The 24,945-nt window shown below is 35.1% G+C and overlaps 1 protein-coding gene across 3 annotated transcripts in view; it reads left to right on the top strand.

Moving 5' to 3' along the window:
* The window catches only part of Tent5d (terminal nucleotidyltransferase 5D), an 80,322-nt gene that overhangs the window by 51,215 nt on the left and 4,162 nt on the right, over positions 1 to 24,945 (top strand). For 2 of the 3 annotated variants that reach the window (NM_001271008.1, NM_001163104.2), the window contains exons 4-5: positions 19,153 to 19,216; positions 21,600 to 21,713. The gene's annotated coding sequence lies outside the window, so the exon portion shown is untranslated. Of the gene's footprint in view, positions 1 to 13,004; positions 13,110 to 19,152; positions 19,217 to 21,599; positions 21,714 to 24,945 lie in introns of those variants that run through there. The other variant, XM_006527936.2, reaches the window with a different exon arrangement.

Consider the following 24,945-nt stretch of genomic DNA (forward strand, 5'->3'; position numbering starts at 1 on the left):
GTTCCAAGGATCACAAATATGTGTAAAAAATAGCTTAGGTCTCCAAAGGCTCTTTATGAATGTTCATCCAAAGTAGGAAATTGTCAATTACTTAGTTTGTTTTGCATTTGATTTAGTAGACTGCTTGAATTTCTCTGCAATTATATTATCTTCATCTCTAAATACCACAAAATGTTTTCTGCTGCACTTTGTTTTTCTCTAGGCAATAATATTCAAACTCATGCCAAATAAATTTTGAAAATGTATCCCAATACCTTTACTCAAACTTTACCTCATAATGTATCCCAGCTATTTGATTTTAAGTCATGTTGCCAGTTTGAGCTTCATTTTTTCTGACATGAATTTGAAATATTGTATATATATATTTTTTACATATAGTATGTCATCTTAAACGTGTATACATGTAAAACAGCTAATAACTCAGAAACCACTTGCATATTTGAGGCACTGTCCAAGAAACTTGCATATAAATCATAAATTTTCAGAACAACCCTAGTAACGGAGATAATACCCTCTCCATTTTACATATTGAATCTCACTTAGATGAATTCAGAAGTATTGTAAAGCCAGACAAGTGGCTAGAATAAAGTGCACTGTGCTCCACGGTTATCACTTCTTCAATGATTGCTAATTTTACATCTTTTTCAAATTTCTCTGTAATTCTCCCTCCCAGTTTAAAATTCTCTTGCTCTTTTTACTACCCATTTTAATAGGACTTGCATTTTCTTTGGTCATGTATCTTTAATACTATGCTCTTTCTCCCATTTATTTTGTACCATTTACTTCATAATGCATCACCTCAGAATTCCCATATTTTAGGAAATGTCCTTTATGGCCATCACTTTATTCAAAACAGTTCATGATTTATTCATATACTGTTTTAGCACTTTATTGCTTGGTTTATTTCTGTTGTTTTATCATTTTATATCATTGCCAGGTGTAATTTTTGCCCAGAATTGCTCAGTTTCAGTTCATATACATCATTCTAACAAATGTAGATTAGAAAAATAAGTTAAATTAAATTTAAGTTCACAGGGGAAGTAACTAAAGAAATTGAGTACATAAACATTTTATAATATACCAACCACATAGTTCATTCCTGATATTTTCTGTGAACTTCTACAAGGAGAATTTGGCTAAAATTCAGGGAACAATTTTCATTATTTAGGTTATATTTTTAGTTTTATTGCGAATCTCATAATATGTTTTATGAAGAAAAGGAACCATCATTTTTTTCTCACAAATCTTTGGTCCTAGAAAGTAATGGCCCTAGATGCAGAATAATGATTCTCACTATTGACTAAACCATGTATACACACTCACATATACAAATAAACAAATGTAATAGTGTTTAATCCACATTGTCCATATGTAAAGTCAACCCTGTCCTTTACCTTTACATGTACCCACATGAACAACATGCACTCCATCCAAACAAGCTGAATGAGTATATATATTATATATATAATTTATATATATATATAATTTTTATATATAATTTCTCTTAAATATCTTCTACTAATTTATTATTCAAACTTCAATTTTTTCATGAAGATGTTAAGATAACTAAAAATACATATTTAAAGAAATCAATAATGTTTGAGAATCCTCAAATCTGGCTAGTTATTGTATTCATAAAAGTGGCATCTACTGTGTTCTTGTTTTATACTGCTACCTTGTAAGCTTATGCTGCACCAAGAACTGACATGTGGGCTACAAAAATCAGTGCATGCTTGTCAGGTAAATTGCTCTCTGCTTATTCTTAACTCAAAGCAGCTAGAGTTGTACTTTTTCTACACAATAGATGACATTTTTAACAAGATAGTCCATAGTTCTATTTTCCTTCTCTGATAGTGACATTGTAATGGCTATTCATCACAGAGGCAAGCAAAATGTAGGTATGTTGGTCAGGACTATATGTATTGTAAATATAAAATTGAAACATTTCAATGAGCTTACTGGGTATAATTTGTTGGCAATAAGCCTAGACTGTTGGTTAGAGAGGTATCTCGATTAATTCAGTACAGGTGACGTTAATGTTTTATCATTTCTTTAAGGAATCAGTTATTATGAATTCATAATTCAGGTGGTAAGAATAGGATCTCAGGATCATCAATAGACTATTGTGGGCATGGTGAGATGAGGTATAGAATATATAGCAAAAGCCATTTAAACTCATGATAGATCATCACATTTTATGGTCTGATAAGTTCTTTTTGACATCTGCTCTAACCTGGACCCTACAGGGATCCTAGAGACTGAACCAGCAACCAATTTGCTAACATTAGCTGGACCTAGGCCCTCCTCACATATATAACAGATATACAGCTTGGTATTCATGTGGGTCCTCCAACAACTGAAGTTGGGACTGTCCCGAATCTGTTGCCTGTCTGTGGTTCCCATTCCTCTAACTGTACTTCCTTGTCTGGCCTTAGTGGGAAAGGATAGATGTACCTCGTCCTGCAGAGACTTGATGTGCCAGGGTGGGGTGATACTCAGGGGCCTCCCCCTTCTCAGCGGAGAATTTTTAATGAACAATGTTATATAGAATATTGTTTCTCTTTTTGGAACTAGGGAGATGGCTCAGCAGGTAAAGTGTTTGCCACACAAGTATAAAATCCTGAGTTCAGATCCCAGCATTCACATTAAAGGCCTGGCATTCCATCATGTGTCTGTAATTTTGATACCAGGGAAGCAAAGACAGGTAGATAGATTCTTGGGCTTCCTGACAGCCTACATAGTTGAACTGATGAGAGTTCTAGATTTAGTGAGAGAGCCTGTCTCAAAAGGAAAGATGGAGAACAGCAGAGAAAGAAATCTAACTTTCATGTCTGTCCTCCACTACATCTACAAGTAGTACATATTTATGAGCACATGAAAGCATGTACACATTTCATATATCACACACACACACAATTTTCAATATATTTTACTTCTCACATTACTGAAATTTTAATTAGATATAGAAAAAAGTAGAAAGTAATAGAGAAGAGACCTTCCTAGCTCATATTAAAAAGGCAGGTATTATCTACATCTGCATTAGGAAGGTTAAGGTAGAGCACATATCAGAGTTGGAACATAGAATTAATATTAGTGAACACCTCTTATATTGGTAGGGAATGTCATAGGTGTTCAGTGGAGTTGAACAGAGGCTTGTATGTTCACATTTGCAAGTAGTGTTTTTATACTATATTGTACTTTTCCTCACTATTATCTAGCACAATCTTGGTCTTGTATTCTGAGCCTTATAAACATGGGATTGTCTACAACCAGGCTTGGCATGAGAAGGACTTGAAGCCTCTTCTATACTTTATAACTTTATGTGTGTAAGAATCATTCATAGTATACTGAAATAGGCTTATTTAATAGAAACTATAAAACTAAAAATAACAAACATTAAAATATAACTGAGTTTGAAGATGTTTTAAATTGATTGCTCATGAAGTAATTTTATTCAGAGAAATATAAATGAATAGAAATGATCTTTCTCATTTACCAACATGTAATTACACACACACACATACACACACATGCACAATTTTCTCAGTTTTCTGTGCAGCCCAGCCTGGACTTAAACTCACTGTGTAGCTGAGGATGGCTTTGAGCTCCAAGTGTGAAGATTTTGTATGTCCCCTGCCACATCTATCCCAACATGTTATTTTTAAATGTAGAAACTTTATTTTATGTTTCAAGAATATGTTTCCTTGTATTACCTATATTTAATGAAGGGTAGAATCCCAAACTCTTATTTCAAGCATTTATTTCATCAAAGATATTAGGAAGATTCAATTTCTAGAATCTGTAGAATTACATGCTGCAATGAGAAATTCTATTTCATATAAACCACCCTGTATTTGGTTATACCCATACTTCTCTTTGTAACCTTCTAATTTATATGTATACCATTTTATTTATATTATGTATTTAATTGATTATTATTGTATTATATAATTTACCTGTTTACTGCTACCACATATTACCATGTTACTATTAACTGTGTAAATAGTATAAAATGAATAAGCCAAGTCCTCTGCTATCAAAGTATATTGGGAATATTTCATTTATATAATCAAATATGTAGATATATTAAAAATACAAATAACTGGAAATCTTACTTTAAGTGTATACCAACTACTAGAACATGAATTCCCTTGTTCTTGAGTACTTGCTTTCATGAGTTTTTTAATCTCCAGTTCCTGGCAACGTGCCTAGGCAATAGCAAATATATATGTTGAATACTATATGCATATCATTATTGTATTTATTTAACATTATTACTGAACAGAAACTCCACCTTTATGTGGTAAGAGACAATAAACAAATTACATAAAATAGAGAATTTTGAAATGCAAACCATGCTAAGGTTAAAAAGCAAATGAAATGAATATACTGTGAGGTTAGACCCAGGAGAAACAACATAGTTCTATATAGGGTGCCTAAGAAAGATCTTATTTAAATTAATACCTACTCAAAAAAAAGTGTGAAAGGCATGGTAGATAGATCATAGAACCACATTTTAAATCAGGTAATTCTCAGTTGTAGTGTGCTAGGCATGTTTAGGGAACATAAAGAAAGTCAGTATAGTTGGAGTTGACTGGGAAAGAACAATTGAAACACATTAGACAAATAATAAGCATATGTAGGCTTACTTTTATTTGTATTTTATTTGCCTTAGTGTAGTGGGGATATTCTCTAGAGGACTCAGTCTATAAGTTTTAAAAATTAGTCTGGCTTTTTTATTGATAAGATTGCTGAGAATTAAAGACAAACACATGGAGACCTGCTAGGAAAGTGTTGAATTAATATGTGCAAGATATGCTAGATTGGATTAGAATGAAAGAGTTGGAATGACAAAAAAATGACTTGGTATATGGTTAAATATCAGTGGTAAAAACAATTCATTTTGATGGTTCATATTTAAGTATGAAAGAAAGCCAAAGTCCATGACGACATAGTTAACTAAGCCTATGAAACCTCTGTGGAGATACGCTTAAGGCACAGCAAATACTCTTATGAACTCAATTGTGAAAACTTCGAAATTAAGAAACATATAAAGCTATGAAACTAATTAGTACTCAAACAGTATGTAAGTGTAAGAAAAAAACCCAGATTTGAGCTTACTCCAAATGTAGAAAAGCATAAGCAATAGAAAGATAAACAAAGAGATGGCCAGATAGGAAAACAGAAATGAGGTAAATGCACATCCTAGAAAGGAAAAGAAGTAAAGTGCCTGAAAGGAGAACTGTTCATACTGGGAAACACTGTTAGTGTTTCAGTAAGGCAAGGATTGAACAATGAGTGTAGGATTTAAGAAGATAGAACTCCATCATCTTGTATCCCGGGTCCCTCACCAGTCTGCATAGGAGAGCGTATGGGCTGAAGAAGCAACATAGCTTCTGGGACAGGGCCCCTTTCAGGCCTTCATCTTCAGCCAGGAGGCAAAACAGCTCCAAACTTCTGTGCACCTTCCCTGCAAGAAGAGAGCTTGCCTGCAAAGAGTTAGGCCCACCTTCTCCCACTAAGGCCAGGCAAGGCAGCCCAGTTGTGGATTCCACAGACAGGCAGCAACTTTAGAAATAGCTCCCACTCCAGTTGGTAGGGGACCCATAGGAAGACTGGACTGCATATCAAATATATATTTGTTCCAGGGGCCTTGGTACAGCCCATATATGTCGAGCCAGTTTTAAATTCCAGCATGAAGTTTGGAAGGGTAGTCAAGAATCCATTACTATCTGAGTAGCTATTGACTGCCATTGACCATTAGTAAAGGAAGAGTCACTTTTCTTTAAGGATGTAGCTCCTGATAGGTTCATCAATCTCTAGTGAATGGCCCCTCACACAAGCATATATGGGTAGTACTAACTATACTTTGTGGCTTGTTTAAAAAGGCATGAAGCGGGATGGTAGTAGATATGATCATATTTAAAATTATACATATATGAATTTCTCAGGAATAGAGAAAATAATTTAAAAACTCAACTGTTCTTAATTATGATATAATATAATTTTTAATATTCTGACTAGATAGAAAAACACAGATTTTCATGCATGATTTTAGTTCCAAAATTCTGGCTAGATTGACATCAAATCTCTTTTGGTTGTGTATATTAGCCTTCCATATAAATTATAGTGGCAGTTTCCATGATAGTAAATTTGAAAAAAAAAATCAATCTTAAATGGCACAGGTAAGATTATGCACAGTATTTATAAAATAACAGTACCAGTACAGAAAAAAATCTTTTGAAATTTAAAAGAGTTATAAGTAGAACAGGAGGTACAGTCAGTGGTCTACCCTCTTGCCTGCCATGTATCTAGCCCTAGGTTTTCACCTCTAGCAAGTTGTAGAAACAAGAATGGTAGTCATTTAAAACTTTGTATCAATTATTAGATGGGTAGGTGGCCCCATCCCTTCACTGGGGGACATATCTATCTACTGGAGGTGGTCTCTTTAGGTTCTATCTCCCTACTGTGGGATATTTCAGCTAATGTCATCCTCATTGGGTCCTGGGAGCCTCTCGCATCTCTGGTGTCTGGGACTTTTTAGTGGTTCCCCAAGTTCCCCATCTTCCACTTTTACTTATTTCTATTCCTTCTCCTGCCCTCTGGACTTCTCTCTTGTCTCTTCACATTCTTGGTCCTGGTCCTGCCTTTTTTCTTCTACCTCCTCTCTCCCACCCAGATCCCCCTATCTCTCTGCTTCCTGTGATTATTTTGTTCCCTCTTCTAAGTGGGTTTGAAGCATCCACACTTTGACCTTCCTTCTTGATAAGCTTCATTGTCCCCGTCTAAAGGAAATGCAGGGACAAAAATGGAGCAGAAGCTGAAGAAAAAGCCCATCTTCGGATCCATTCCATCCCCAGACACCAAGCCCTAAAACTATTGCTGATGCCAAAATGTGCTTACAAACAGGAGCCTGGTATGGCTGTCCTCTGAGAGGCTCCACCAGCACTGGACTAAGACAAAGCAGATATTCACAGCCAACCATTGGACTGAGCCCTAGGAGCTCAATAGAAGAGTTAGGGGAAAGTCTGAAGGAGCTGAAGGGGATTGCAACTCCATAGGAAGAACAATACCAACCAACCTGACCACCCAGAGCCCCAGGGACTAAATCACCAACCAAAGAATATACATTGGCCAGTCCATGGTTCCAGCTGCATATGTAGAAGAGGACTGTGTTACCTGGCATCAGTGGGAGGGGAGGCACGTGGTCCTGTGGAGGCTTGATGCCCCAGAGAAGGGAGGATGCTAGAGGGCTGATGGGGGAGTAGGTGGGTGGGTGGAGGAGTACACTCTTAGAGGCAAAGGAGAGGAGGGTTTGTGGAGGGGAGACCAGGAAAGAGGATAACATTTGAAATGTAAAGAAAATGATTAATAAAAAAAGGGTGCATTTTGACCTATAAAAAAACAAAACAAAAATTTCATATCACACATCATAATAGAAGATTCAGGGTGAATTGTAATTTAAAACAATATCATTATTCTCCATACAATAACAAAATCATGAAATCTGTTTTGTGTTGGCCAAGCATGGAGCTTCACTTGGAGTTTGGCCAGTATACCCAGTGACACTCCATTGGGAAAAAAACTGGCTTATCCTTTCCCAGTAGATACCATGTGCAAGTGGCTTCTTCCATTAGGGATATGGTTTTGTGTTCACTTCCCCTCTTCAGTGCTGGGATTTGGTTTGTTTGAACTTGAACAGGTCTTGGTTGTACTTTGATAGTATTTGTGAATTCAAATATACATCAGTATTGTGTCTAGAAGATGATATTTCCTTGTTGTCATCCATCCCCTTTGACTTTACATTCTTTCTGCCTCCTCTTCCACATACATCCATAAGCCTTGAGGGGAGTGGTTTGCTAAAGGCATTGTATTTAGGAGTGAATTCTACAAAATCTCTCTTCCTCCTCCATTCTTTTTCCCTCTCTCTCTCTCCCTTTCCTTTTAATTCTTCCTTTCCCTATCTCTCTTCTACATTCTCCTCTTTCTACACAATGCTAAGTTGTGGGTCTCTTTGTTAATTCATCTACTCAAGGCAAATCTTCTATGTTGAGAATTGAGCAATGTACTTATCTGAGTATAGCACTACGTAATTAGGAGTGATTTCATTACTATGTTCCTTTAGTAGAATAATAGTAGGCTTTCTCCAAGGGCCCATGACATGTCTAGTCTCAACTTCTTGGCCACTTTAGCATTATCAGGTATGGGTTTCATCTCACATAATGGTACTTAAATCCAACTGAAAAGTAGCTGGTTAGTTCTGGGGCCTGCACCCCAATAATTACCAGCAGATAGATTTTTAGTTGCCAAAGCACAACTCTGGTCTCGAAAAAGACTCCTGCAGAATTAATTTTCCTGCCATGTATCACCAGGAGGCAGAAGCTCCATGAAGATTCCTTCATCCAAAGGGGGAGGAGAGAGAGATGTGAGTTTAAAAAATTCACGGCCAAGCGCTCATCCTCCTCTGGGGGCCACTTCACAGTAATAAGTACAAAGCAATTACATTCTGTTGTAAGTTATTAAATCGGGGGTAGACAAGCATAATCAAATGAAGTCATTTGTAGAGCTGTTGAAATAAAGTAAAAGTGGATTCAAAAGAATAGCTGGTTATTCCCCTAACATTTTTGCCACTAGTGCACCAGTATAGCTTGTAGGCAGGTTTCTGTTGGAGGTCACAACGTTTGTAGTTGGGTAATACTGATAATTACTTCTCTTCTTTGATAGCATTCACAGTACCTTAAAGTACCATAAACACTAGTTAGTAGGAAAGAAGATTCTAGCTGGGCACCAACTGGATTTCTTCATGTTCATTGACACAAATAAGTGGAACATTTGTCAATAGGTACTTACTATCAGGTTGAGGAGAGTAACACAAAGCATATTGGCAAAAGTCTGTGATGTTTAGATGAGTCTATGATACCCACTTGGATCAATGGCTCAACAAGATGTAATTTATTCCTGACACTGGAAGTTTGATTTGATGGCATAAGCTGTCTAGTTTGGGCATTGCCCTCTACTATTTTGTAACTCCACTTAAATTACTTTTGTATTTTATATATTTTAGGAAGGTTCTATAGTAGTAGGTTTCCACAGGGTTTTTGAAGACCCTTAAGTGTTAGCTGTCTCTCCCCATGTTCTGTCCTTTACCCTGTAGTATATTTTTTGAAACCTAATAAACCTAGAATTTTTATCCTACTTATAACATTTCAAAGTTGTATTACCTAGGACAAATTACTTAATCCTTTCCTCAGATTCGAATCTTTAAAATGTAGAAAATTATATGCTGGGAATATAGATCAGTGGGATAATATATTGTTAGTGTATATGGGAGTTTATGTTTGCTTCTCTGTAAAATGTGACGATAATAAGATCTACTTTGTGTGACTGTCATAATTAACTGTTGTAATGAATATAAGTAGACTATTGATGTGTAACGCTTAATGAAAGCTTAACAAATGATGGCATCCTTTACGTTTCTCTTCTACTTTGTTAAATTTAGCAAAAATTTGTTTCAATTAGCTATTTAAAAAAGCCCATCAATATTTGGTGGACTTAACAGTAATGAGTTGTAAGTAATAATTATAATTTTGAGGGAGTTTTAAAGTCTGTGTCTGTCTCTGTGTGTGTTTGTGTCTGTGTGTCTGTGTGTCTGTGTGTCTGTGTGTGTTACTAAGGACTAAAACTAGGGTCCATACAAGCTCAGCAATTGCTCTCCTGATGAACCATAGCCCTGATACTCTTTTGACTTATTTTATTGTGAGGCATGGGCTCACGGATTTGTTGAGACTGGTCTGTAAATCCCAAAACTTTATATCTCCTTTTTTGCTACTTATGTTGTCCCTATACTGATGGGTGTCGGGCCACCCAATGGAACATAGTGGTTGAGCTACAAGGAAAGTTACTTCTGCTCCCACAGGAATATCAACTGTCATGAGCTCCTTAGGTATAAATGCTGTTGAGCCCCTTCTGCCTTCATGCTTGACCTTGGGCAGGTTTGGTGCAGGCAACCACAGCTGCTTTGAGTTCATGTCTGGTAGACAGCATCTCGCAGCATCTCTTTCCACTTTTCAGCTCTTACATTATTACTACTCCTTCTTCCAAAATGGTCCATAAGTTCCCAGTTGTGAGGGAAGGTTTTTATAGATGATTCAAGTATGTTTAAGCACTCACAGTTATTTATTCTCAGCATTAGCAATATGAACAATTATGAATCTATGCCTTCACCAGTACCCTCTGCAGTGAGAAGCTTCTCTGAGTAAGGTTGAGAGCAGCACAAATCTACAAATGTAAACTTCTTTCTAAATATTTATATTTACAACCCTTTTATCTACCACTTATCATGTTTTGTATCTTTCACAAACACTGCTTTTTTACACTCCACTAATCCCATCAGTAAATGTATGTTAGTACTCCTTAATGACTAAGCCATCTGTAATGGCAAATAGTCCTGATCAAGTCCATACCCAATCTGTAATGTAAACAGTTTGATGTTTTCTGCTGGTAGCTTCAGCACCCCATTTAAGGATGTTTAGCATTTTCTAGGTTAAATTTCAAACAAATTATCCTGATTTCTACTTAACTAACTCTCCAGAGAGCTCTACTCTATTTTCTTACAACTCTGTGGAGTTGGGTATTCTTTCCTAAGATGTAAGAGGTCACTCAGTGAATTTAACAGGATTTTTGTTTGAAGAATGACCTTAAATTGTACTTTAGAATACAGAGAACTGAGGGGATAGCGCAGTGATAAAACATTTTATTGACTATATGCAGGTTCAGGTTTGAGCCCCAATAACAAACATACCCGTGTGTGTGTGTGTGTGTGTGTGTACTTCATAATAATAATAATAATAATAATAATAATAATAATAATAATAATAAAACCATGCAGCACTGGCAATCAAGTACATTTATTCTAATCAATGGACTTAATGGACCTGAGATGAGGTGTTTGGATTGTTAAACAACTAACTATTTAATGATACCTGTCTTTTACTTCTGTTTTGTCTTTACCAAGTTTCTTGCTGATATTTTCATGATATACTCTATTTGGCTAACATGTTGTTTTCACATATATAATAAACTGGTAATACTTAAGACCATTTTAACAAGATAGATGAATGTCTGAGTGATGCTTGATAGATATTTTATTGTTTTATTTTATAGTTGTTTCCTGTATTGGTTATTGCTATCCAATGATATCTTTTTGTGATATTTGGGGCTTTTACAAAATTAATCTTTCTTGTATATTAAATGACAAATCAAAATGCCTAGTGCTTTATTCTAGTTAAAACTTCTTCATTCTATGCCTATCTATGTAACTCTTAGCTAATTTTGAGGTATTTTATTTATTCTACTCATGAGTTACTTTATATATTATTTTTTCCATTTGGTTTATGAGTTTTGATTATTTACATTCCTTGAGTGAAAATTGAATGAGATAATTAAAGTATTTAGCATATGTCACATTATAAAATTTTAATTATTTAAATTTATATATTCAAATTGTATAAAATTAAAAACTTATATTCAACATTACATATAAAATGTTACCCATTTTCATTTAGAAACATATATTCATTTAGAAACATATATTTTATTTCTAATTAAGATATGAAAAATTTCCTTATATATAGTGCTTATTGTCTTATAAATTATTTACAATTGCTGAGTAGTGGTGGTAGATGCCTTTATTTCCAACAGTTGGGAGGCAAAGGTAGGCTGAGTTCTGTGTGTTTGAGGCTAGCCTGGTTTATAGAGCTAGTTCCAGGACAGCCAGGGCTATACTACACAGAAAAATCCTGCCTAGAAAACCCAAAGAAAAAATTCACAATTATTTTGTTGTTGTTGTTGTTGTTGTTGTTTTTTGACATGTATACTATAGTTCCATGGGAAAAATAATCAGGCATCTGGATTTTTCTTCAGTCATTCCAAAATATACTCAGTACTTTACCTATTTTACTGGAAAGCGGTCTTTAAATAGACTGTCTAAAATGAATCATTTACACTTCCAAATAGTTTACTTCATATTTTTACTTCATAGTATATATTTTTAATTTTATAGCCCTATCAGAATATTTATAATAATTATAAGGTAATAAGACATTATGTTGGGAACTTTGCCTTTAGCTCTGGAGTATTGTTAAATTCAAATTCAGCAAAGTATGCTATGAAAAGGTGATGGGATGCTGTGGAAAGGAAGTTTTATTTTCATTGTGGAACTCAAAACAAATTATAAGTATTAATTGGACTTTTTTTTGGCTGTTTAAGGGTATTTTTAACCAATATTTATTTGTGAAGTATAATAAAAAACAAATAGACAATACTTTTCCAAAGTTTGAATTTTAAATTTTAGACCTTATTTCTGAAGTCACAGTAGGTGTTATAAAACTTATACAAAAACACTTATATCTAGTAACCTGTGAATACGTATATGATTTAATACATTTATTTTTTTTAATTCTAAGAAAAAACAAGGCCAAAATGCCTGACAGTAGGATGGGGACTTGGTGAGAGGAGAGAAGAGTTGGTGAGAGAGGAGGGGACTAAAAATGGGTGTATGAAATTAAAAGAATAAAGAATGTTAAAATAGCCGGGCAATGGTGGCACACGCCTTTTAATCCCAGCACTTGGAAGGCAGAGGCAGGGGGATTTCTGAGTTCAAGGCCAGCCTGTTCTACAGAGTGAGTTCCAGGACAGCCAAGGCTACACAGAGAAACCCTGTCTCGAAAAAAAAAAAAAGGAAGGAAGGAAGGAAGGAAGGAAGGAAGGAAGGAAGGAAGAAAGAAAGAAAGAAAGAAAGAAAGAAAGAAAGAAAGAAAGAAAGAAAGAAAGAAAGAAGTTAAAATAGTCTTTACTATATTCTACCCATTACTATATTCAGACAGAATTGGCTTTACCTAAAGGTCTCATTTTAAAACATGGTCCTAGCTGTGAGCATTATTGATGCAATAGTAGAACCTTTTATCTCCTAGCAACAGTATCCATAGTGTTTTGAAAAATGAGGTGCAGAAACTGTGGGGATAGAAGTCAATGGGGAGCTGTAGTAGAGAAGGAAGTTAGTTTTAGCTGTAGGTTTAGTCCAAATTCAACAAAATGTTATCAAAACTATGGTAAGATCCTATATAAAGGGAATTTCATTACTCTGCCTTTCAGTTGCTACTGTGAGTCAACATTGAAATTGACATCTAAGTTTTGTTTTATTTAGAAATGTACTTTATTTAGATGAAATGAAGGTCTATATTGAATATTTTAGTAAATATAGTTTATGAATAATTGTGCTAATAATCATAACTGTTGTGAAACTGAGCCATTAATTAACTGAACAATTTATCAATAACTATTTTAATACATTTTCTGAGCTCATGAGGAAGATATGAAATAGATTACTAATATATTGGCATTACCCAGAACTTCATTTATTTGTAATTCTAGGTTTAAAGAGTTACAAAACTTCCTTATATTATTTGGCTACATAAACTGACAGTGAATAGTTTACCAAGTTTATCTTAAGATATTTCAAAACAAGCATATAAAGTAGCAGTATATTTACTAGCTGTGTTTTTCAGATAGCAAGAAGACTTTAGTTATGGCATTTCATTGAATGGAAGTTACAGTAAGATAGTATGCAATTATGCGTATTTACATTTTGTGGATTTTTTTATATTTTAAAATTTATGCCTAGAATTTTTCTTCCAAATAAGCATTAGTGAATCATCCCTTTGTTATAGCCTTTAGTACCTTCAAAGTGTGTTAACTTTGTTCTGTAGCAGATTTAATGCAAGTAAGAGAAACAAAAATTAAATTAATAACAAACTTACTTGATTTCACTAAAGCAATTCTATTCTAAGCTTTTAGTGCTACATTAAAACATTTTTTAAAGAATGCCTTTATGCTACTGTGTTTATCTGCAATATAGGAGAAAATACTAAAGCTCTGACTAAACTGAGAGCAAAATGTGTTGACGTGAAGGAGACTTCCCTGAGATAATACAAGTTGTGCAGAAATCTGGTGTAAATCAAACAAGGCATTTGTTTCAGCAAAACTGCATGTGGGCATAAACTTTAGTTTTCTTTGTGTTAATAAGGATTGGAGAAACACTTGAAAGCTAAAATAAATCTCTCTCTCTTGTGCATGCGTGCGTGCGTGCGGGTGTGTGTGTGTGTGTGTGTGTGTGTGTGTGTGTGTGAAGGTTATGTTTGTAGGTGGGAGGTAGAAAAACTATGAGGACAGGCAGCTTTTGCAAGTGAAAGGGGAAATTGATTTTCCGTTTTAGGAGGGAGAAAAGGTAGTATTATCATACCAGGGAAAGTTTTGTGCAAAAGGACAATAAAAGTAATAGTAAAACTAATAGTAAAGTCTTTTTGCTATGAAAAACTCACACAACTCAAAAATACGGACCACCTTAAATTGTATGACGACAGGTTGCCATGGAGATGGTTTTATGCTATGAGAGGGGAATGAGCCTGAGAGGAAGGGAAGTCTGGAGTGGGTGAGTGGGACTAGGGGTGTGTGTTGGGGAAGTCATTTCAGCACCCAGTAGCTGTTGGACAGCAGCAGTGAAACAGCCTTGCCAGCTGTTGCAGGAGCTTGCTCTCTGGGCTCTTTGCCTGAAGCGCATTCCCTCATTCATCCATCTCTTATCTCTCCCAGTCTTTTGCAACATTGTTTTATTTCTTTCCGTTTCCCTCTTTAACAGCCCTCCTGATCTCTCCTTCAGGCTTCAGAAGCCTCACTTTAGCACTCCTCCACCCCTCCAGTTGCTGCTTAACTGGTCGGATTTGAAGAGATCAGCAGTTGGTGAAGTGAGTTCTAAGGGCTGAGAGGGTAGCGATAGGGGCTGGGGAGAGGCATGAACGGAAGTTTTTGTTGTGTGCTTAAGAGGGGTTTGTTTTGTTTTCTTGGACTATTCTGGTGAGTTCCTTCTTCTCTGCTTCTTTGGCTAGTGTTTGTGAATCATGTGGCGCATGTGTGTGGTGTTGATTATAATTTTGGAGTCCTCTTCTGTCTCTATATAGTCCTTAATCCCTGAGTCTTGACAGGAATATAAGTAAAAGTAATTAGAAATATTAAATTACTTTGTAAATGCTTATTATGCTTTCGGGTTTATTATGAATGTCGTGTTAGTTAAAAAGCATTCCATACAGAGAGCATGATATTTTGTCTCACTGGGTAGCTTTGGCTTCTATCCAGGAAGCTCTTTGCACTTTAGAGACTTCTTAGGGGTACGCTTCTCTTGCATTCCATTGAAAGAAAACTGGATTTGTATTTTGCCAGTTTATCTCTCTAAATGTTGCATCAGTTTCCAGAGGCAGCAACTCTACTGGCTAATATCAGAAGCAAAAAGAATGCCAAAAGTAGCTTTGGAATTTTCATAGTGATCACCCTCAGCCAGGTAATACAAAAGAGGAAGAAGAAGAGGAAGAAAGAAACTATAATGTCATGTCCTTATACTTTTCACTGTAAAGGATTTGCACTAAACCTGAAATAAACAGGAGATGATTTACTCAGAAGAGTGCACACTTTTAATATTTAAAAGTAACAGATAACTACAGCATGCATGGGTGCCAGTGTTTGTGCTTGCACACACACCACCACCACCAAAAACAGTTGGAAGAAATACATGTATTGTGTTAGGGGGAAAAAAAAAAGAACATGATAAGATTTGTTTGTTTTTCTGGAATTAAAGGCATAGGTTTAACCTGATGGGAAAGCATTCTTTTATGAGTACGAAGGTTTTTAATCCAAAGGTGCTCTGTTTTCAGCCCTATGTGTTCTTTTCTTTAGGTCAGTAGGTGCCTGGCATGTTTCTTAATTCTTTAATTCCCATTTCACCTTAGCCTGTGCACTCAAAGGCCTTCTTGCATACCTACATACAGGGATTTTGAAAAATTACTTTTCTATACACAAGTGACAGAATATTGGGTATTTGTGTAAATATATCCAGTGGCAATAATTTGTTCTTTGACTAAGAAGTGGACTTAAGCATGATACTTGAAAAGACATGATCATAACGTGCTGTATAGACAAATATACAAATAATATTAGAATGAGAAATACATGACTGTCTTATTATGTACCAAAAATAGAATTAAAACCTGTAACAGTCTCATCATCTTTTGGCACAAGAGAAAGTGATGTTCTCTGTCTCCCAGCATGGCCCTAACTCTTGATTATAAACCAGATTTCCTATGTCATTTCTAGTAGTTTAAAATGTGCATTAATAACTTCATTAACAATGTAACTAAAGATATGTTTTAACACTAAGAACACTTTAAAGTTAACATCCTTCATATAAGCCTCACAGTTATCCTAATGTATATTTGTTAGTAGCTATAAATTTTGTAAATGATTATCCATTTCATTAAGGGAATCCAGGACAAATGAATTATTGCAACTGTTTTGGGATATGGACCATATTGAAACTAAAATGAGTTTGTGGATTGGCCTAAAATGAACTCATTTTAACATTAATAGTGAAGTGATTCATTCTTCAGGACAGGCTTTGGAAATGAATAATGTCAAAAATAAGCACTATTAAGAACATCCTTGTGAACCTTTAAACAAAACTTGTAACATCCAACAGTGCATTATGGCATAAATGACATAGTAATTTCAATGAAATTATTTTTCTAAATCTTGACTATATAAAACTTTCATGACACAATAGAAAAAGCCTAATATAAGTCTCCAAATAGCTTCACCTTACTGTGAGTTCCTCATGCTTACTTAAGTAAGTTATATTTAGTTGTTGAAATATTACATATATGCATTATAATTCCAAATTCAACAATGCATAAAAATATTTGAACATATCAATATTTTAAATGTCTATAGTTTTTAATTAAAAATCTTTATCCTTTGCTATATTTAACCAGAAAAAGGTTGTAGGGTTACTTTTTTAATTAGATTTTTTTAGACTAATAAAATGTGCTAAGATTAAAATTCCAAGAATGAAGAAGTTAATTCATTTTGTCATTTGAACAAATTATAAAATAATCTATTTGAGTAGAGATTCTGGCAAATATTTTGTGATTATAATTTTTATAAACAGATCTGTATAGACTTTAAAAAGAGAATTATGTTAAATTATATCTTTTAGATAACAGGTCCCTTAAATATAATACATCTATAGTTAAACTATAGACACAAAATTTGTTTCATTTTTAAGCAAAACCTGTTTTGAAATTAGTAGAGCAAAGAGCTAATGAATTCAAAATAAAAATTAGTACTTTTGCTATCTTAATTTCCATTTGTTTATGTATATGTGTGTGATTTAGATACTAGAATAACTTATTATAGTAGCCATAATAGCCACAGAAAATTGGTCTTTTTCATGGAATCCCAACTAAGAATATTAATTTACATTTTATTTATTTTTATGTGTGTGAATATTCTGCCTACCTATATATTTGTGCACCATATTCATGTCTGGTGTCCACAGAAACCAGAAGAAGTATATCAGATCCCCTGAGACTGGAATTACAGAGAATTGTGAGGCACCATGTGAAGGCTAGCAATGAAACACTGGTTCTCTGGAAGAGCAACTACTACTCTTCAACTGCTGAACCATATCTCTAGCCCCAAATCTTTATTTGCGGGGTTTTAGTATAATCTTAATTAGTCTATGGAGTCACATCTGTCTCTTTGAAAAGACATACATTATAATCTGTTGGTCATTCTAAGGTTTACTTTGGGGTTGTATATGTATATATTGTAGATACTCAGATAAAATATGCGTAATTACTTTAGATTTAGCTGGGCTACTAGAGAAACCTTTTGTGTATAGAAAGGCATTATAAATAGCAATGGGAAATTAGGCTTTTGTGTATTTGTGTTGATTCACTTCACATTAATATTATAAGGCCTACTTCTTTAATTCTTTCTTTCTCCATGCAGTTATTTTTTGTTATTTATTTTCAGTCCAGATTTTATTTCCCACCCCATCCACCCTCTGACTGTTCCACATTCCATACCTCCTCCCTAAACCCCCATCTTTAATTCTTTTTAATTTTAATTGTTTCTTTAATTTGCCTCTATAATATACCTAATGTCCTACAATTCTATACTAGAATAGGGATCACATTTATCCCATTTAAAACAACTCACTTGCTTTGATATGGACTACTTATACTAATTTTATTATCCTTGTTTGTGTGTTAAGAATGAGAACAAAGTCAAATCTGATGGTTAAACAGAGGAGGAGTGGATCTGGGGAAGAGTTGAGGTGGGAGGGCACTGAGAGGAGTGGAAGGAGGAGAAACAGTAATTGGATATAATATATGAGAGAAAAATTGTAAAAAGATAATGTTATTAAGAGTTCTTACTCTTATATAACTATTAGATTATTCATCATAACACTTTCTCTCCTTGACATTTATTAAATACAAAGAATATGTTTATAAGAAATCATCTATTTGACATTATAAATAGTTCTAGAGGGAAAATGACAAAACGGTACACATCTTACATTTTTATCATTGACCTTGACACAGTGTAGGACCACAAGCAGATAGCACTTCTTTCTGACTTTTGTCTAGCTTATTAATTTCAGATATACCACAATTAATATCATATTAATGATTCTTTTAAGCTTGTAGCCAAATATGGGTGTGCTGTTCTCTATTTTTGCAGTGCTGGAAGTTGGTCCCTGCACATTGCATGTGACAGACAAGCACTGTAGCATTCAGGTTAATACCTAGCCTCTTAGAGGTTTTTTTTTTCCTTGTTAATGTTTTGGGTCAGAATTTACCTTTAGCAGAGCGAAAGCAATGAAAGGGATTTTTGGGGATTATTAATATGTTCTCATGATTTTGTTTGATTCTCTTTACTATTAATGTTAGCCAGGGTGTTCTGTCTACTGCTTTACTCAGTATACCATGAAAATAACAAATCAATCTATTTTCGTCATGATATAAATATGATTTCTTTGAAAAAATTTTATCTTTAAAGAGATACTCAAGTGTTGGTAAACTATATTTTAACTAAATATGCCAGTTTCATTTCCCATGGGCCTTAATCTTCTCTCCTAGAAACAGATGTAGTAGTATATCAAATAAAATGTGAAACCTAGTAATCAAAGACTACTTTATACTTTATTGAATTTATGAAATATGGTAAATTATATTATTAATGCCTTTTTTTATTTAACTACAGGTGGATACCAATCCTGAGGTTTTCCAAAGTAGGAGCCATCTACCTCTCAATATAAGCACTTATTGTAAGTAATGTAACCAACAATATTTATGTTTTAGAATTATAATACAAAGTCTAGGCTTCGTTAGTCTTAACATCTAATTGAAAAAATAATATTGGACTGTTAGACTGCTTTAAAAAAAGCCTTTAAAAGAACATTTGCTTGGATTAGAATTCTGTTTTATTCATTGTAATTTTTATTTTCCATTATTTCATGGTGAACAGAGGTGAACATTGATTGTCTTTTTCATGTTTTCCATCTAACTTTTTGGGATAGGGTATTCTCAGTGAAACTAGATTTTGACGTTTCGGCTAGACTGTATGGCTAGTGAGCACTTGCTCAGGTTCTCTGTGTGTCCATCTGTTCAGTATTACAACTATGGACATGCACTGCCATACCTGGTTTTATGTGGGTGCTGGATATCCAAACTCGAATCCTCAGTTTTACACAGTACTTTACCCACTGAGTCATAATCACCACCCTCAGTGTAATATCTTATTTATTATTATGAAATAGATGTTGCCAAGTCATGAGGTATGCCTGTTGATAGTACTGGTTCTCTATCATTTCTTCTATGTTTCTTTTAGTGATAATTTTTTTAATCTTTTGATTCTTTGTGAATTTTACATCATGCACCCCAAACCCACTCATTTTCTGTCCCTTAGTATTCACCCTATGGCTTTGTAACATTCTCCCCTCACCACAGAAGAAAAGAAAAACAAACAAACAAAAAAGCCAAAAAAAAAAATCTCATCATGGAAGCTATAGTGTGTCACACACAGTATACCCTTTTGCTCACAAATCTTTACTTGCAAATGTTCATTGCAGTGAGCCATTGGTCTGATTCAATACATAGGATCCTAACCAGAACTTCTCTCAGATATTCTGTTGTTGACCCATGTTAGGGAGATCTTGCAGCTTTGGTTCAGTAGAATCAGCCCCTTCATGTCCTCCATCAGTTCACAGATGGGGTAGATATTGAGGTGTGCTAACTCAAAGCCTTGGATCTGGGCTTTGGTGGTAGCTGAGTTGGTCAGCCCACCAGCTCCTCTATACCCTCATCACCAGGGCAAGCTCTTCAGTATTGTCCCCTCCAACACACACACACACACACACACACACACACACACACACACACACACACACACACATACACACACACACACACACACACACACACACACACACACACACACACACACAGAGCTCACTCAGTGCCTCAGCCTGCAAGGGGCGAGTCCAGCTCCACCTCAAGGAAGATACATAGCCTGGCTAGCACTTCTATACTCACACCCTTTGTGCCAGCTCTCCAGTCCTTATGCCCTTATGCCAGCTACTGTGCAAACCCAGGTGAGGTACAGGGCCCACTCTCATGATCCCAGAGCCAGCTCTCTAGCCTGCCATAGATGGCAAGTAGTGAGTGGCCATACCACCTCACTGCAGAAGAGTAGCGAGGCCTTCTGGGCATATCTACTGCCCAAGTGAGGTGCAGAGCCTGCTATCCCTAGTGCTATAGCTGGTGAGGAGCAGAGCCAGTTTTCCTCCTGTCATGGTCCCGGGGCCAGGTCACAGGTGGGGGCAGGATGGGGGCATCTCTCTAGCACTCATGCCACCTCAAGGCAGATGAGTAGCAGGGCCAGCCAGCTCTCTGGAGCTTATGTCTTTGAGACTAGCTCCCTTGCTCTGCAGGCACCTGGCCAAGCTCTATTATGCTACCTATGTAAGGTAACTTCAGGGCCTCTCTCCAGAGTGTTATAGTTAGTGAGCTCTGCATAGCCCTTGGTCGTAGGCCACAGCTCAGACCAGGGACAACTGCATGGCCTTTGGTGGTAATATGAGGCATGAACATCAACACAGACCCCTGCTGCTGCATTGCCAAGGACCAAGACAGGGCCCTCAGCAGCATGATCCAGGACTTGACCATGACCTTAGGTAGCAAGACAGACTGCTAACATCAGGGTACTTTCAACCCTCATGGTTCCAGACCCACCTTTCTTCATACTGCTCAACTGTTCTGCTTTCCTTTTTCTCTACCACATACTTCTACACCACAGTGACTCCTTCTACGGGCAGACCATGCCACAGGTGGGCCTCTGAGTATCTTCTTAGTAATTGGATTCTTAAAGTATAGCCACATCAACATCATCTGGGAAGGTATAAGTGCATATGTTCAGGTTCCCCCTATGACCTACTTATTCAGAAACTCTGAAATTGGGATCAAGAAATATTTCACAAACCGTCTATATAATGATACATCTTGAAAGTTCAGTACCTATTTCAGGGCAATGGTTTTACTATCACTTCTTTGGTGTGCATGTCTGAATATGTATGTGTACAGAATATAATCAGGAGCATCAGATTATTAATGTGTACTATGAATCACAGTGCTCTTTTGTTGTTTCTTCAGACTGGTTGCCCCATGACTTTACTCCATGATAAGATGAAAATTCATATGCTGTCTGAAACATTCACAGAATCATCATATTGAATATAGAGAGTTCTCAAACGTTATCTTTTCAATGTAAGTTGTAAGTCATCCTCATTGTCTTTGTAGATAAACTTCTAAAATTAATATAGGTGGAAACTTGTTGATGAGTTTTACTTTTATTTCTGTGGACAGATGGATAATAAGTTTGTGAAAAGGAAAACAATTATAACGTTTCTATTGTACATATTGTATCTTGACAATCCACTTGCTTTACCTAAATTACAGATGAATTTTTTACTTTTATTGGTTTTATTTTTTATTTGATTTTTATTGGTTATTTTATTTATTTACATTTCATATGTTACTGCTCTTCCTGGTTTCCCCTCCACTAACCTATCCTATCCCTATCCTATTCCCTACTTCTATGAGGGAGCTCCTCCACCCACCCACCCACTCTCACCTAACTGCTCTAGCATTCTCCTACACTGAGGGATCAAGCCTTCATGGGACCAAGGGCTTCCCCCCTCATTGATACCAGATAAGGCCATTCTCTGCTACATATGCAGCTGGAGCCATGGGTCCTTCCATGTGTACTCTTTGATTGGTGGTTTTGTCCCTGGGAGCTCTGGGGGATATGGTTGGTTCATATTGTTCTTCCTATGGGGTTGCAAAGCCCTTCAGCTACTTAAGTCCTTTCTCTAACTTTTCCATTGGGGTCACTGCACTCAGTCTAATGGTTGGCTATAAGCATCCACATCTATGTCTGTGAAGCTCTGACAGAACCTCTCAACAGACAGCTATATCAGGCTCCTGTCAGCAAGCACTTGTTGGCATCCATAATAATATCTGGGTTTGATGTCTATAGATGGGACAAATCCCCAGGTAGGGCAATCTCTGGATGACCTTTCCTTCAGTCTCTGTTCCATTCTCTGTCCCTGCATTTTCTTTAGACAGGAGCAATTCTGGGCTAAAATTTTTGAGATGAGTAAGTGGATTCATCCCTCAACAGGGGGGCATGCCTAACCTCTCCATACAGGTTCTCTTTCCCCTTTGTTGAGTATTTCAGCTAAGGTCATCCCTGTTGGGCCCTAGGAGCCTCTTGCTTTCCTGGCAGGTGTATTTAAGCAATTAAATGACTGAAACACCTTAGTTTTGATTTCAGTATCTACTATAGTCATATATATTATTAGATCATATTGATTGTAGGAAAACTAAAATTAATTAAGCTAGATAGGAAATGTGTTAGCTTATAGGATGATGACTTGGAAGAAGTCAGAGTCAGAACCACATCTTCAGAAATGGACTAATATGAACCTCACATTCTGAGAATGATTAAGAATATCACCTTTTATATCTGTGTTCAGGTTCATGCAACAAATTTTTAAAGGAGCTTTGCCTTGAGTTGGACATTCTGCACATGGAAATATATGGTAGTACTTCATGTTTAAAAACCACACATTCTGTAGCTGAGAGCTCTTTTGAAACCAACATTGTACAATAAGCAAATGTGGATACTTTTCCCACACTTCTTTTAAGTTTATGATACAAAGATTGCATTGACTTGGGCTTTCTGGTACAGAAAATATTGTTTCCTAACATACTATTTAATATTTTACATGTAATATATGGGGAATTCGCTGTGCTATATGAAGATATGACTGTTAAGTTATATATACTAAGTCAAATTACTTTAGTGTTTTAGGTGTTTATCAGAAGATTAATAGATAGTAGTTATGTAAGAGAAGTATAACGTTACAACCTTCTTCATGTTAGTAGAGATGAGTATTATAGATTCCATATTAATAACAATCACTTTTATCTGTTCCATTGTGTTATACTTTATTGAATTTTGTGATTATCTATGGCTGTATGTATATATAGGTTATATCATATAATATATAGCTATGTAATTATATAGAATATATTGCCCAATTGCATAATATTTGATATAATACATATATAATATATACCTGATAAAGTATATTATAGTATATAATATATACATGATAAATTATATTATAATATATAATATATAATAAAATATAGTATTAATATATTATACATATTATATAACAATAAGTTTTGGTAATTATAATATTTTAAATTTTTATAATTCACACTTGAATATATACAGGTGATAAGAAAATGGCAATTTAAAATTCTTCAGTTAGTAATAACATGATACTTTAATAAAAAGTAGTTTATGTAAACTAGATGTTTATTTAGTTGTAGCAAGAGAATACTAAAATAAAAATCTGAATTGTTCTTTTTTAAAAATGTTTTTAAGGAAGTTGAAGTATTTACTAACCAATGACAGCATTTCTTCACATCCTAGCAAATTAACTTCCTATGTTCATTTTTAACAAATGCCAATGGTCAATTTTTATACACACACATATATGGACACACACATTTAAATTGGAAGACTAGTCTAGAGACAAGAAGCCTTGGAATCATTAGCAAAAGTAGTCAAGTGAACTATAGATTGCTGCTCACTGATAAGCAGCTTGTCTGGACTACGTTCCTAGACTAAAGCACAAAGAAATGGTAATCTTTTGTGTTTTCTTTGCAAGATCTTAGTATGCATCTGGGAAACAAAATGCTTTTCCCTCCCTTTCTTTCGTAATATCTATGTGTATAACCAAGCTATTAAGTAGCTGTTTCTAATTTGTTTTATCTGAAAGATACCCTTTTGACCAGTTATTCATTTATTTTGCCAGTTCATTTAAGCTTGTTTTGGATGACCTTATTTTCATATAAAGTTTCTATGGACTTCTATATGGAAAATAATTTATTTTTAATAAAGTATATATTGAAATAGTAATATTCCCCCCTCATAGGTTGTAAGCCTAATATTAAGCCACTAATTCATTTTTACTAATATTAACAAGAGAATTTCCATTAATGACATAGAAATTTCCATTTTCAAAACAAATATGAATACTAAGGAAGAATTTTAAAGCTTATGACAGTGGTTTAAGTTAGTTTATACCTCTAAAATATTTATTAGATGAAGTATAGACTTTCCTAAAATATTCCTAATAAGTCCAGATATTGTTATGAACTCTATTTTCTAGACTGATAACATGGGCATAACAAATCATTATCTTAAAATAAGTTAGTGATGACTCTAGAAGAATATGTTTTAAAACAGTCTTATAATTGCATATTGAATGTTCCATCATTACATAAGCTGTCCTATTACATAGTAAAAATACACACCAATCGTTTAATTCATATTTATGAGGATAATATATAGAGGACCATGATAGGTTTAATATTCTCACCAACACATGTCTGCTTTTACTTAGTAATTGAATGACCC

The sequence above is a fragment of the Mus musculus genome, chromosome X (genome assembly GCF_000001635.26).
Source record: "Mus musculus strain C57BL/6J chromosome X, GRCm38.p6 C57BL/6J".
Taxonomy (NCBI): domain Eukaryota; kingdom Metazoa; phylum Chordata; class Mammalia; order Rodentia; family Muridae; genus Mus; species Mus musculus.